The following is a 14,117-nucleotide window of genomic DNA, read 5'->3' on the forward strand; positions in this document are numbered from 1 at the left end:
AATGACACAGCGTGGGGTTTGGCTTGTCTCTCTGTCCCCATCCCAGACTGACCATGAAGATGGTTCCACATAACTTCAACAACTGCTGAACAAATCCACATTCTCATCTCCTCAAAGCCACCATTCTCCCCAGTGTCACCTGCGCGCACTGCTGAGGTGCGGTTTTGCAGCTTAGCCGTACGTCCTACCATCTGGCCTTGAAAGAATAAGTGACGGCCATAGTTCCAGGAGTTCAGCTCAGTGGTGACTGAGCTCCTCGCATCAGAGCTCCCTTAGGCATCTTGGCTCCTCCTGGCTTTGGATTTGGTAGTCTTGTTCTTAGCCTCCCACTTCTTCCTGTGTTGCCAGATTGCCCTGCTGTGCCTCCTTCAAGGGATCCCATTTAAAATTCTGCCCCCTGCTTTGCTTTAAGAAAAACTGCCATCTTGTCTTAACACCATCACCCCAACAGAGCACTTTCCTCAGTCCTTCGCTCTGTGTGCATCTCACTTTACCATTTAAAAAACATATCACGCTTAGAAAAAAAGTCCGTTTTCAGGGTCAAACCCACAGGTAATTGTGGAGGGAGAAGAAAAGTTTGTTCAAAATGGTTGAATGTTCCAGGCATGGGACTGAAATTGACCTCTACTCGGGTTACTGGCAGAAATACACAGGGAGAAAATCTTGCATCTGTTTCCCATTGTACACGCCTAAAGGGCACAACCCAGAGACTGGCCCGCAAGCAGGACGAAGGTGCTGAGGCTGCTCGAAGCCTGACCTCCATGGCAGTCCAGGATGTGGCTTAGCATTACTATTTCATGGCTATTTCTGAGTGTGGCTTCTGGAGTTGAATCCAACGAACTTACTTCTAACTCCTGAAAATGAAATTGGAACAACTAACAACTGTCGTTTTTGTCTTCTTCAACCTCCCAAAACACAAAGATTTTGTCTTCTTCACAGCCATAGAAGATAAGATTGCAGAACCTCTGCAAATGAGGTTTTTGTTTTTGTTTTTGTTTTTTTTTTATGTATTTTCCCTCTTTAGGCAGGTTGACTAAAGAAGGGTGCCTATTAGCTATTGTTGAAACTCTCTGACTCTAGAAAGGAGAAGGATAAGATCAGTTGGTAGCAATAACTCCCTGCTTACCTTTCTTACGTCAGTGTCCCAGCTGTTCTATGCAACCTAGCAGACACAGCCTGCTTGCTAAAATATGCCTATAAACATTCTCATTGGTTCTCTATGAACCTGGTTATAAAGGTTCTCCAGCCTGGCTCATATAAGAAAACATTTATTGATGCTATTAAAATGCATAAAGCTTAGCCCAGCGTGGTAGTGCATGCCTTTAATCCCAGCACTCAGGTGACAGAGGCAGGTGGATCTCTGAGTTCCAGGCCAGCCTACACTCTGGTCTACAGAGTGAGTTCCAGGAGGCTACTCACAGAAACTCTGTCTCAAAAAACCAAATTAGTAAGTTAATTAATAAGTTAATTAATTAAATTTTAAAAATGCATAAAACCTTTAACCAATACATGTTTTAAAGTATGAAAACCACCAAAAGAACCACCCATGGCTGTAAGAAACTATCTAGCAATTCAGGCCAGAATTGGTATTATGTCCTTGCCAGGAGTTTGGGTAGAACTTGCCACGCACAGCATCTGTTTCAAAGGGGACAAGACAGGAAAATAAGACACAATGCTCCGGTCTTTGCCTCACCTGAAAGCAGAGTTGGGTACCCAGGAAAGCAGGACAGCAGTTAGAAAAAATGGCGTAGGCACTGTCGCCCTTCATGGGGCTCTTGCTTGGTTTTACACACAGACATTTCTACTGGAGCCTTTCAAAACTAAGTCCTCAAGTGCGGGCGGCTGAAGCAACACTTTGGATGGTATCACAAGACTCCCAGAGCGATGCTTCCTGGCTTCCTCGACATATGCCAGTGCCCATTTTACAGGGGGATTTATGATCCTTCTCTCAGTAGAGCCAGCCAAAGTTTTATAATCTTCATTAAAACCCAGCACCACATGTAATAATATGAAACGCTGCCCTACACGGGGGGAGGGGGGCAAGTTATAGGTGCTTAGGGAAACATGGCAGTTTCCTGGCCTTGGCAAAGGGTGAGGTTGCAGGCGCCAGCACAGCAACTAACACAACCTTACTTTATTGCAAATGTACCTTCAACCTAAGTCCCAATTACTTTCTTTAAATTTTCAACTACCTGACACCAAGCTTATGATGGCTTAACGGGGCACTCAGAGACAAGCAAGTGACAGCCGCGGAAACTCAGTGGAAGCTGAGGTTAAGGATGGAAACAGACTCTAAGATCTTTTAGACTGGGAAATAGATAGCTCTTGGTGGCTGGAGGTCCCCTTCCATGGGGTAGGCCTTTAAAGAACTCTTCTTGGGTAGGGAGCCGCTCTTCTCGAGGCCCACTTCCCATAAAAGGGGGGCTGATTGAGCTTTCCAGGGGTTCATGGCTCATCTTGTCCAGCTCCTTCAGGAAAGCTGTAGTCCGCCCCAGAATGTTAGGTTCCAGGTCGGCTTTCCCTTTGATGAAGTGCCCACGGCTCTGGCGACCTCCCCACGTGCCACCCTGGCCTTCGCAGCTCTCCCAACCCCACTAGCCCCCAGGAGCCCTGACTTTGAAGGCCGGGGCAAAGAGAGGCGGAGCTAGGCAGTCATCCGGGCGGGGAAGACAGGGCTCTCCGGGGCCGCGCGGCCCGCACAAAGCCTGGAGCCCGGGCGTCCGCGGCGGCGAGAGGCGCGCCCCCTCCCCGAGCCCGCCGGCCAAGCGCGCGCCCGCCCGCCTGCCAGCCCGCCCGCCGGGGCCCGAGTCCCGAGAGCGCCATTCGCCGGAGCAGCTTACGCCAGTCACCCGGCGTACGGCGCCCCAGCGGCCGGGGAGGTGCGCTGCCCCGCTCCCGTAAAGTTATTGTGAATGGGGAGCGGGTGACGTCAGCGCCGAATGTCAACAATGTAGCGATTGAGAGTGTGGGCGTTCCGGGAGAGCGCGAGCCGCGCGGCGCAGCCAGCAGCCCCGCCGCCGCCGCCTCAAGCAGCAGCCCCGCGGCCGCGCACCGGGCTGCGGTCGCCCCTGCGCCCCGCTTCGCCCGCCGCCCCTCCCTCGCGGCCCGCGTCCCCCTCCTCCCCCGGTCGCCCCCGCCGCGCGCGCCGCTCCCCTCCCCCTTCCCGGACTCGGGGGGCTGCGAGCGAGCGAGCGAGCGAGCGAGAAACGAGCGAGCTGCCATGTGATGCGCATCCCCTCCGCCTGCTCTCAGTGACCCCAGGACCGCCCACCACGCCGGCGGCCGGGAGGGGGCTGCGGGCTGGGAAGACGCGGGCAGGACCGGCGCAGGGGGACGAAAGTTCCCGGGAAGGTGAGTGCCCGACCGGGCCGCGGGGCCGAGGCGACGCGACGGGGCAAGTTTGCAAGGGGAACGGGCGAGCGGGGCAGCGGGCGGCGTGGGGCCGCGGCGGGCAGCGAGTCCGGAGGGCGAACGGCCGCTCCCCGCCCACGGCCGCCTTATGGCATTTTCTAGGAACGGGAAAGGGGTGGGAGCCGAGCGGAGGACGCGGCGGCGGGGCGCGCTCTCCCGCCTGCCTGTTTACGGCGGGCGAGGCGGCATTGTATTTTGCTCGCGTCGCCGGGTGTTTTGGAACAGCAGGGGGAGGAGGAGCCGAGGGTAATAAGTCAGTCGTGGGGCGGGAGGGCGGGTGGGGAGAGCAGCGCTGCTGGAGCCGCAGCAGCTGTCAGACCCACGGCCCTGCCTCCGGTCCCAGCCCGCGCTCCGGCCAGCCCGGGTGGCCTGGTCCCTCCCTGCCCACCGCACCCCCGCGCGCTGCCGTTCCGCGAAGACCGCGGCTCGGTGGCTCTGTGGCTCTGCGGCTCTGCGGCTCTGCAGCTCTGCGGCTGTGCGCTCAGCTGTCAGCCACCGCAGGGTGGCTCGGATGACCGCGCCGGGCGCTAGAACGAGGCAGCCCGGCTCCTCGGGCTCAGACGCGCCCAGGGGAGCTCAGGGTTTCCAAGAGGGGACACCTTGCAACCGCCTTCTCCCCAAGGTCCTAAAACACACATCCACACCTGTGCGCCAGTCTCTCAATCCCCAGGGCTCCACCCAAGAGTCGAGTTTAAGGAAGGGACAACTCGCTGCACCTCCCCGCACCGCGGCCCTCGCAGTTCACCCACCCACTGGGTGCTCGGGAGCGAGCGGCACCGAGAGGGCGGCGGGCGGCGCTCATGGACTACCCCAGGTGCCCGCGAGAGGGGACTTGATCCAGCATCTGGGTTAGGCGAGGATTTGCAGGAACTTAGAGGAAGCCCGCAGGGCGGCGCGTGTCTGAAGGGCCGCACATCCCTGGCCCCCGGGGTCGTGGGCACATTGAATCTCCCCAGCCTGCTCTTGCATACATGCAAGTTTGGCAACTTGGGAGAAGTTCCTGCCAGGCTGTGGTCCGGGCAGTTTTGTGTGTGACCCAGCAAGGTGCTCCTCGCATTTCGCGGGTCCAGCCACTGCTGTAGCTGCCTCTTGGACCGAGAGGGGCTGGAGCGTCCCCCACCCCACCCCACCCCCCGACCCAGCTGCGACTTGCAGCGGGCTCGTGGGCGGCCAGGCGCCGCGTTCCTGGATTTTCACCTTAGCTGTCTAGTGTCGTAGTCTCTCACTCTGTTAATTTCATCTGCTGAGTGTATTTAACTAAAAAGGGTAATTACTTTAGATAAAAATGCTTCCTAGCCTAGTGGGAACCTTGGCGGAGATACTGCCTAATAAGATTTTTTTCTTTTTCTTTTCTTTCCTTTTTTTTTTTTTTTTTGCTTTTGTCTGTTTAAGAGTAAAATTAGAGATGTTAAACTCTGATAACGGTTTTCTAGGATCATTAAAATGTAACATGTAGGAAATTGTCGCGCCGCTAAAGCTCAGGCTGACTAGAAAAGCTAAGCTAAGCCTTGTGCTGCTACTCCTCTTGAAGAGATGGCTATTTCCGCAAGGCAGCGGGCGACTCGCTTAAAATGTGAGGTCATCTCATCCTGAGCCTCCAGCAGCTTGCCAGTGAACCGCCCTTTTCATTCTTGCAGGTAATAAACGTGGTGAAAAAAAAAAAAAAAAAAAAGGACATCTTGTTAGAATTAATCTTGCCAATTCACAATGTTGCAGCCAAACTGCTCAGTGAAAGATCTGTCAGTGTCTCTATTGTAATTCAGTTTTCCAGGAGCTTATAATCACTGCAAAACTTTGTATGGCTGCTCATGTTCTGTACTTTAAAACTATTGATCACCCACTTTGGCACTAATTGCTATGTTTGAAACCCAAAGCCATTCAAATGAAGGTGGGCAGGTTCCAGAAATGAGAGCTGCCGCCATAAAATAGTTTGGCTAATATTTACATTTTGTGTTTTAAAGGGCTTCAGGTTTGCCACATGGTAATCTAAATGTTTGAATAAATTCTTTGGCTATCTGGTCATTCTTCAAGGGGGTCGGAATGTCAGTTCGTACAGATCTGTTTCCCTCCTCAGGGCTATGATATCTAAGTCCTAGCTAGATTGTAAGCACCCCCGGTAGGTAGTTCTTAGTGCTTTGTGTGTTGTGTGTCAGAATCTGCCACCGAGCAGGAGTGAGGCAGAAAGAGTGGGGGGGGGGATCAAATAGCCCCTAATTTACTTTCAGTCCTTCCACTGTCTGGGAGGCTGCCGTGCATTCTCTTTTCATTGAATTATGCCCTTTGACTCAGAATCTTCAAGCAATTCCCTTCCAGCTACTCACCTCTGGCTGCTGTGTGAGGGGCTTAATTATTTGCAAACTGCCTTGAAATCCCAGGATGAAAGGCACCGAATAAGTGCAAAGTATTGTTATTCAGATATGGAATTTAATGATCCATTACAGTTCATCAGGAAAATGCACTTTGCCGTGATGGGAGGAAATGTTTCCACCTGATGGAGGGCAATAATAAGTGCTTAAAAGTAGGTTCAGATTACAGATGAGACAATTAACTCGAGCCATGTGCTCTTCAATTTGTTGCAATTCATTTTGTGATCAAAGTGAGTTACAGGGTGCCAGATGGTCAGGTTCACGTTCAAATCTCTCTCAAGCCAGCCCTGCACTTCTGCGCCCATGGTCAGCATAGCTGATGGGACGCAGTAATTCATTAGTGACTGGGAACTCCATTCCTCAGAATCTGTGATGCAGCCTCCTGTGTTGCCAACAGAAGGGCCCAGGCCAATCAGTTTTGTTGGGAGCAGTTTAATTTCACTTGGATTAGCTCTTGCTTAGCATCTCTGGTAAGGATCCAGTCTTAACAAGGAAGAAAGAGACCCTTGGTCTCTGACACTGCTCTAGGTTTTAAAGCTCCCTCAGATTTCTGAGACTTAGTGTCTGGTTTGCCTCAAAGGCTGGCCTGACTGTTGAATGAGTGAGCCAGTGCTTAGGTAAATTATCACCTTGCTGCTTCTCTGGAGGGGGGGGTAGGATGGTGGGATGGAGTGAAGAATGGCCTTAGCGGCCTCTGAGGCCAGGACCAGGGCATCTGCACACTGCTCTGCCCTCTCCTGCTCAGACAGCACACACCTGCTTTAAAATTATGTCTTTGCCTCTTCAAGATCTTAAATCATAAACAAAGAAGGGGGCCTCATTTCCACTTTCCACCGCATCCCTCCAACTGTGCATCTGGTCCTGATGAGGAGAGGGCATAGTATGGGGGGGGGGGGCGCAGCCACTTCTAAGCCCTTGTCTGCTGTTGCCAGGCAGGGTGAGTGTGAATGCAGGCTTTGTGCTGCCAGGTCCCGTGCCTGTTCCAGATTGTCCTGTGGAATCCCCTCTAGAGCGTTGATGAGAATGTCTGTAGGAACTTGGGCTGGGTCAGAGATGGCTCCGTGGGTAAAGGCACTAAGGCCACCAAGTCTCACTAGCCTGAGCACTTGTGTTTGGAGAGTACCAATTTCTGAAAGTTGTTCTCTCTCTCTCTCTCTCTCTCTCTCTCTCTCTCTCTCTCTCTCTCTCTCTGTGTGTGTGTGTGTGTGTGTGTGTGCGCGCGCGCGCGCGCGCGTAAGTTAAATAAACAACCATCATTTTTAAAGCTGCAGGTGGTCTATACTCAGTGCTATTTAGTATACTAAAACATCTTGTTGTCTAATATTTTCAGACTTAATAATCTATTCTCTGAAGCCTGACACATAGTAGGTAATTTGTAGGCCTCTACCAGAGGAGTTGTACAGTGGTCAAGAAACCAGAAAGGCTTAAGGACAATGGAGGTCCAAATTCACATCTCATTCAGGAATTGCTACTTTCCTTTCTTTAATAGAAAATTCAGTCTGGAAGGTCAAATACTTAGTTCCGTGGGCGCAGTATTACTCTGCAGGTAGCTAACCCTTTGTTTGTGAACTACCCAGCTTCTTTGCATGGTTGCTGACCAGAGTAGAGTACCTTCCTGATTGGTGCCTGCAGACTGCCATATATGCTTGCACTTGGGGACCCTTGGTTAAAACAGTAGGTTTGATTTATTGATTGCCATGCTCTGCTAGGGAGTACTAGGTTCTTCACCTCCATATGTCTCACTGACTCCTAGAACAACCTGTGAGGTAGGTGTTGTGCTGGCTCTTGAGAACTGGCAAGTTCCGATTCCAACTTTTGAATGTCTGCTCCTAGAGCATTCAACCTGCTGCTTTGTGGCCCTGTGCCGTGCTATGAGTATCTGTGAATGCAGTTCAACACAAAACTGCAAATTTTACTTAAAACCTTAGGGATATTTATTTACTTATTTATTTAAGAACTCCATTGTGAGGTTCTCAACAGTGTATAGTGTCATGTTGGAATGTCAAAAGGTTGGATTAGCCCAGAGCTTGTTTTCCCAGTCTGAAATGCACAATCCCGCCCCAAGTCAGTGACTGGATTGCAGTATGGTGAGATCTGCAGCCCAGGAAGAACTCAACCCCAGCCCCTGTGGTTATGGAGCAGGGAACAGTACGAGATGTAACGTGTTTGTCAACTCCTGCAGTTGAGGTGACAAGCCCTCTCCATGCTCCTCTGTGTTCTGCTTTCCATCTGGGCACTGCAGAGACTGCAGTGACATCAGACCCTCCCAGAGGCACTCAAAGTTCAGAAGTCAGGGCTGGTGGCAAACACTGGAACGTCTGTGCGGGAGCTTTCGACAGAGCTGGAGCTGTCTTAGGAAAAGCAGTACCAGTCATGGGACGGAGCGAGAAAACCTTGTCTTATCAGGGACAATACATGACAGAATATTTAATATGTATTAAAATTCTATGTAAATATTTACAAAAAATTAGAAACAATGTGAACTAAACATTTTACAAATTCAGCAAGGTTGCTCAAAATGTTACTCGCTCGTTTTTCTTTTTTTCTGTTTAGTTTGGAAATATTTAACAGAGAAGTTATTTGTCGAGATTTTCCTTCAAGTTTTAAAATTGTTTTTCCCTTTCTTGTTTAATTCAGGTGTGAGTCTCCTTAAAGCTGAGAGTTAACCTTACAGTCACCATGCTGCCCCGTTAAAAGGGGACATAGGCTCAGTCTTTATCCCGCTGCCCTTTCAAGAGCTACTTCATTCCTAAAGAATATGTAGCCTGAGCCCACGAGTGGCCCCACTTCAGAACTCTGGCAAACTTGGCTTTGTCTTTCCTCGAGCTTTTTTTTTTTTTTCCCCACCAAAATAATGAATGTCCCCAATCAGAAAGCATTTCACATACCAGTTCATTCTGGTCTCTGGAATGACAGCCAAGATGCCTCTCCGTCTTCCCCAGTGACTTCATAATCACAGTGCTTCCAGCATAGTCCCCTGGTTAGCATCTCCTTTGTTCCTTTGCCTGATCATGACTTGTCTTTTGGTTTCAAGAAGTGTCATTTTCCCCCTGTCCTTCTGTTTTCTTCCCGAGGGCTTCAGGACACACGGCTGGCCGCTGTACAGAGCCATTGCTCCTGGCCAGCTCCCCTGTGGTCCGACCTCGGCTTTCCTCTTTCCCAGGCGTTAGCCGGGTCCTCTAGCTCTCATTGTTCTTCTGGTCCTTCCTGAGCCTGCAGCTGATATAGGCAGGCTTCAGTTCATTTCAGAAGAAGGCGCTAGCATGTGCAAGTCCCTGAGTCTGTGGTTTTGTCCCCTGCATCTTCTCTCTCCCCTGTCACTTTGGGCAGATACTTCAGAAGTTTGCTGAGGACTTGCAGAGTGGTCCTTTTCTGATTCCAATAGTGACTTCCATTCCAGCAAATGAGCAAATGAACAGGTGAACATGTGTGCTCACTAACTCTGCAAGTGTTCCAGGAGCCATAGATTTCCCTGCCCTCCTTTGATTTTTCTGAGACAGGGTTTCTGTGTGCAGTTCTGGTTGTCCTGGAGCTCACTCTGTAGACCAGGCTGGCCTCGAACTCAGAAATCCGCCTGCCTCTGCCTCCCAAGTGCTGGGATTAAATGCATGTAGCACCACTACCTAGCTAGAAGCCATAAATTGTTAGCAGTTTTAATTTTCATCCCAGACAGTACTGTTTATGGATGCTATCAAGTAGGTCGTGTGAACAGAAACTATAATCTTTTTTTAAAGATTTATTTATTTTATGTATATGAGTACACTGTAGCTGTGAAACTTCATATAGTTGTTGGAAATTTAATTTTAGGACCTCTGCTTGACCTGCTCTGCCCTGCTCACTCCATCCCTGCTCGCTCCAGCCCAAACATTTATTTATTATTATAAATAAGCTGTCTTCAGACGCACCAAAAGAGGGTGTCAGATCTCATGACAGGTGGTTGTGAGCCACGATGTGGTTGCTGGGATTTGAACTAAGGACCTTCGGAAGAACAGTCAGTGCTGAGCCATCTCGCCAACCCCCGAAACTATAATCTTTAAAGGCACATGCCACATGTATTCATCACAGACATGTGTAGTGTCTCTTACTGTGGCTGGTGACCCAGTCCCGGCCCTGGCCCTTAAGTACACGATGTAGTTGGAAGACCTTCCAGTTGATACAGCCAGCACGTTTTAACGTGTGTGAAGGGGAGACACACCATCCTCCACGGGCTAGAATGGGGATTCGACCTGGTCAGGTGGTTAGGGATGCTCCCCATCCATAGGTGTGAGTTTCAAACAAGGTCATTTTAAAACTTGGGGCTTGCTGTTTTCCTCCAGCCTCCTGATCCTATTAATTCGCATCTATCTTTGGCCCTTTGGAGTATTGTGCAACCCACGGTATAACCCCTGGGGCCATTTTGGCAAATGATAGTCTTGTCTACAGAGTCCAGAATTGATTTATTTACCACTGCCTTTAGAACTGGATGAAAACAGAATTGCTAATTGCCCAAAGTACACTCCTGTTCCTACTTGGAAAAAAAAAAAAAAAGTACAAGATAACATTCGAGTTAACATGGTTACTTTGAGCATTTTAACATCGTTTGACGATACTTGAATAACCAGAAGCTACCTGGACATTTCCCCTGGCCAGATGTCATGTAGTTAGACCTATGCAAAGATGGTTCGTGAAAATGTAGGTCTAGCTTCTAAGAAGCCCCAACCTTTCCAGATGGGTGGAGAAAGGGGAGAGGGTAGTAGGATTTGGGGCCTTTCTTGGAAGCTTAACTTAAAAGGAGTGATAGACCCGACTTAAGAAGGGTCACCTAGGATGCACGCCCAGGCACCTGTTTTCCCTGTATTTGTGTTGCTTGCATGAACTCAAGCATCCTAATAATCTGGGGCAGAATCGTGGATGGCAGCAGGTAGTGCTTGGGAAAGCAGAACTGCACAGGAGATATCTGAGGTAAGCAGGGGCCACCATGCTGCGTGTCCCCCTCTCTCCATCTGCAGAGGGACCTCCGTTGCTGATGTCAGGAGTGGGCATTTTAGGCAACTCACTCTGAAATATTGCCTGTTTTCTTGATATCTATCCAAAAGATAAACTTGAAAAAAAAAAACAAAAAACAAAAACAAAAACAAACAAACAAAAAAACCAAAAATTTCTCTGGGAACCCGAATTGAATGTGTGTCTCCAGTCAGCCTCGTGATTCACTTTCTAATAACTGTGTTCCTCGGATCTGACCTAGTAAGCATTCAAGCATCAGAAAGTAAAAGTGGTAACACGGGAGAGCCAAAGATAAAGAGGTCGAACGCGGATCCAGTTTCTCCATCTTCAGAGTTTATCTCTGGTCCTCCGTCCTCTTGATGGCCGAAGAATTTGCGATTTGAGGTTTTTGGTGAGGGAAGAGGAAAAAAAAATTGAAAGCAATGATTCCTCTAATCCCGGGAGCACTCTACTCTGGGAGCATTCTACCCTGGGAGCACTCTACCCTGGAGGAAGAATGGCATTCATGACCAATTCCATTAGCGTTCCTAATTGGGAACGTTAGCCAGCAGTGACAGAGAAACTAGTGACCTTTGTCCCCATTCGAGGCAGTTTCAGGAAGAGATTGTCTTGCCAGATTAGCATGTTGCAACTCTGAGCTGGAGATCTGAATGGGTTTGAAGGACTCTGCTTGGCACGGGTCCCAGATACCTGGGGTTTGTGAGGGTCACGGCTGCATTGCTTACTCAGCGCCACTCTGCCTGGGCTGGACAGCAAATTGACACTTCAGTCAAGAGGCATTCTTGGGGCCGCCTGAACCTTAAGTGCACGGGAAAGGCTCAGTTTGGGAAATAATAGAGCGTAGGAATGTGCTGTGGCTCATTTCTTTTTAGCAATGAGTTCAGAATTTGGAGACAGCTAAATGCGGAGATATTTAGTGTGTCAGTGTTGGAGGTTTTAAGTGATTAAAAAAATCAGGCAGATGAGTGCATGAAGATTTCTATGCAAACAATGATGAGCTTAAATTAAAGCTGCTGATTTAGTGGGAGAATTACTTGCATTGATTTGTAGAATATCTATATGGGTTCAAGATTCCATATTATGCAAATGAATAAACCCTGAAGAGTCAAACTGAAGGGGGAAAAAAAAAGAAATTATCTGTGAAAGATATTATTACCATTCAGTGAGAGGAAAATGTAGACACATTTCAAATTAACCCTTCCTTCGCACACATTCCCTGGGATGACGAGCGTTGGGGACAACAGTCCTTATCAGAATTGTAAGGAAGCTAGGCAGGCATGTTGCCATCAGTTCCCAGAATCCTCTTGTAGCCACTTCCAGGTCACATTCTGTTGCCTTTTTGGCCACCTGGTGTGATAGCCAGTTCCTGCCCTTCTGTCCTCAAGCCAGTTTCAGAACGGGATTGTATAAATAAGAGTTTTAGGGAGGAAACCGGTTGCTCAGCACACCCAGGGCACTACTTTGGTGAGATGTCAGCATCTGAGCGGGAGACAGGCAAAGAAGCGTGCAAGAGAGGAAGCCTGGAAGGTTCCACCGTGGTGACCAGCTGATGGTCTCAGTGCCATGGTGAGCAAGGGGGTCTCGTCAGGAGCTCAGCACCGGCGGGAAGTGGAGACAGGCCGATCAGAGGACACAGACCACAGTAAAATGAAGATGTAAAAACACGGCTGATTTTTTCACCATCCATTTATCTGGGAGCTTCACCTGGGAGACACTGCATTTGAACACTTTTGCCTGTCACAGGTGTGTCATATGACATTTAAACCCATCTTCAAGGGGAAAACAACGTGGCCAAGGGTTTGGGATTTTTGTCAGTTAATGGCAAACATCCTCTGAAATTATCCTTGAATTCTTGAGAATTATGGTGTGGGGAGGCTGTGCATCCAAGTTCTCCCACCATCCTCTCCCCTACCTTCCCACCCCCCCACCCCCCAGTTTCATTGATAGAAATGGACTAAGGAAATTATTTCAGAATTGATTTGACCTCTTCTGTTAGCACAGTGGTGCTCTCTGGATATGAAGAGAGGCTGACGGGTTAAGGGAGCAGTGCTTGTTTTAGATAAAGCTCTTGCCTGGTAAACAACTCCTGGGGTGGTGGTGGTGGGGGGGATGAAGCTGCTTTCCACCCCTCCAGCAACCATGCTATGTTGGGTTGGTGGCGCCATCTAGTGCCAGCCTCTGGAACTGTGCTGGACTCGGTCTTTCTCATCCAGGATGTAGGGTGCGGAGTGGCTTTTCTGCCCAAGGGTCGTTCAGTGTGGAAAGTGGGCTCTAGTTCCTGAGGATAAATATACCCCATGGCGTCCTTTCTCGGACTCCACAGCTCTCAGAATCCTTTCCTTTTCTTCTTTCAACTCTTGCTGAGTCCTCCTCCCCCTCTTCTTGCCACTCTCTCTTCCTCCCTCCCCCCCCCTTTCCTCAACCTCCTCTTCCTAGTCACCAGCCCTTCTCTTCTTTGTTCTCCTCCTCCCCCTCATCCTCTTCCTCCTGGGACTAAAATTGTTTGAGAAGCGTCCTATCCGACCCAGTAGAGGATAACTATCAATACTTTTCTTTTCCCTTTGTGCAGAAGTCTCTTCGTAGACTTGGTCCTTCATTCTCTGCTAATTAGACATTTTCCCAGACTCGGTTGGTTGGGGGCGGGGCCAGGGGCTGTCTTCATTCTTTTGGGAGCCGTTGTTGCCCGTAGTATTTTCCACTTGTAAGTTATACAACCTCCAATGCACACTTTTAAGCTGGAGTGTTCCATGGACTGTCACTGAGATGCCCCCCTGACGGGCACATGGCACTTGGCTTTGAGGAAATGCGTTCTGAGTTCCAAACACCAGACCTTCCAAGTGGACTTTGGGATTCCGTGTTAAATGAGAGAGCAGAACTGAAGGCTCGTGGGCCAGAGACTGGCATGAGATGCCCGTGTACCAGCCGCCATGGGGCCTGAGTTCGTGTCTGAGTTTCAGTCTCCCTCATTCAACACTTCAATTCCCACGTATGTTACACACCTCCTATGTGGCTTTGAATGCGAAAAACAGGAACTGTGCTTCGGTTACCAGTTCTTGTGGTCGATAGGGCAGCTATTTTGATTTGTCAGAGGAGAGGAAAAGCAGTTAAATCTAGTTAAAATTAAAGCCAGTTAAAATTAACTGGCTCGGGAGATTTGAATGCAGCTGTTCCACACATTGAAACATGGAGAGTGAGTTGGGTTTTTTTTTTTTTTTTATTACCACTCCTGATTATTATTAGTCATTACTTCTTTTTGAGCCAGGCTGTAGATTATCTGCATGTTTTGGTCTAACAGAGAAAGTAATAACTGGGTGGCGGTGTGTGTGTGTGTGTGTGTGTGTGTGTGTGTGTGTGTGT

The 14,117-nt window shown here is 49.4% G+C and overlaps 1 protein-coding gene across 2 annotated transcripts in view; it reads left to right on the top strand.

Moving 5' to 3' along the window:
• The first annotated feature begins 3,229 nt into the window (after positions 1-3,229).
• Bach2 (BTB domain and CNC homolog 2) overlaps positions 3,230-14,117 on the top strand; it is a 348,895-nt gene continuing 338,007 nt past the window's right edge. For both annotated transcript variants that reach the window (XM_021222323.2, XM_021222322.2), the window contains exon 1: positions 3,230-3,351. The gene's annotated coding sequence lies outside the window, so the exon portion shown is untranslated. The remainder of the gene's footprint in view (positions 3,352-14,117) is intronic.

The sequence above is a fragment of the Mus pahari genome, chromosome 22, assembly GCF_900095145.1.
Source record: "Mus pahari chromosome 22, PAHARI_EIJ_v1.1, whole genome shotgun sequence".
Classification (NCBI taxonomy): Eukaryota; Metazoa; Chordata; class Mammalia; order Rodentia; family Muridae; genus Mus; species Mus pahari.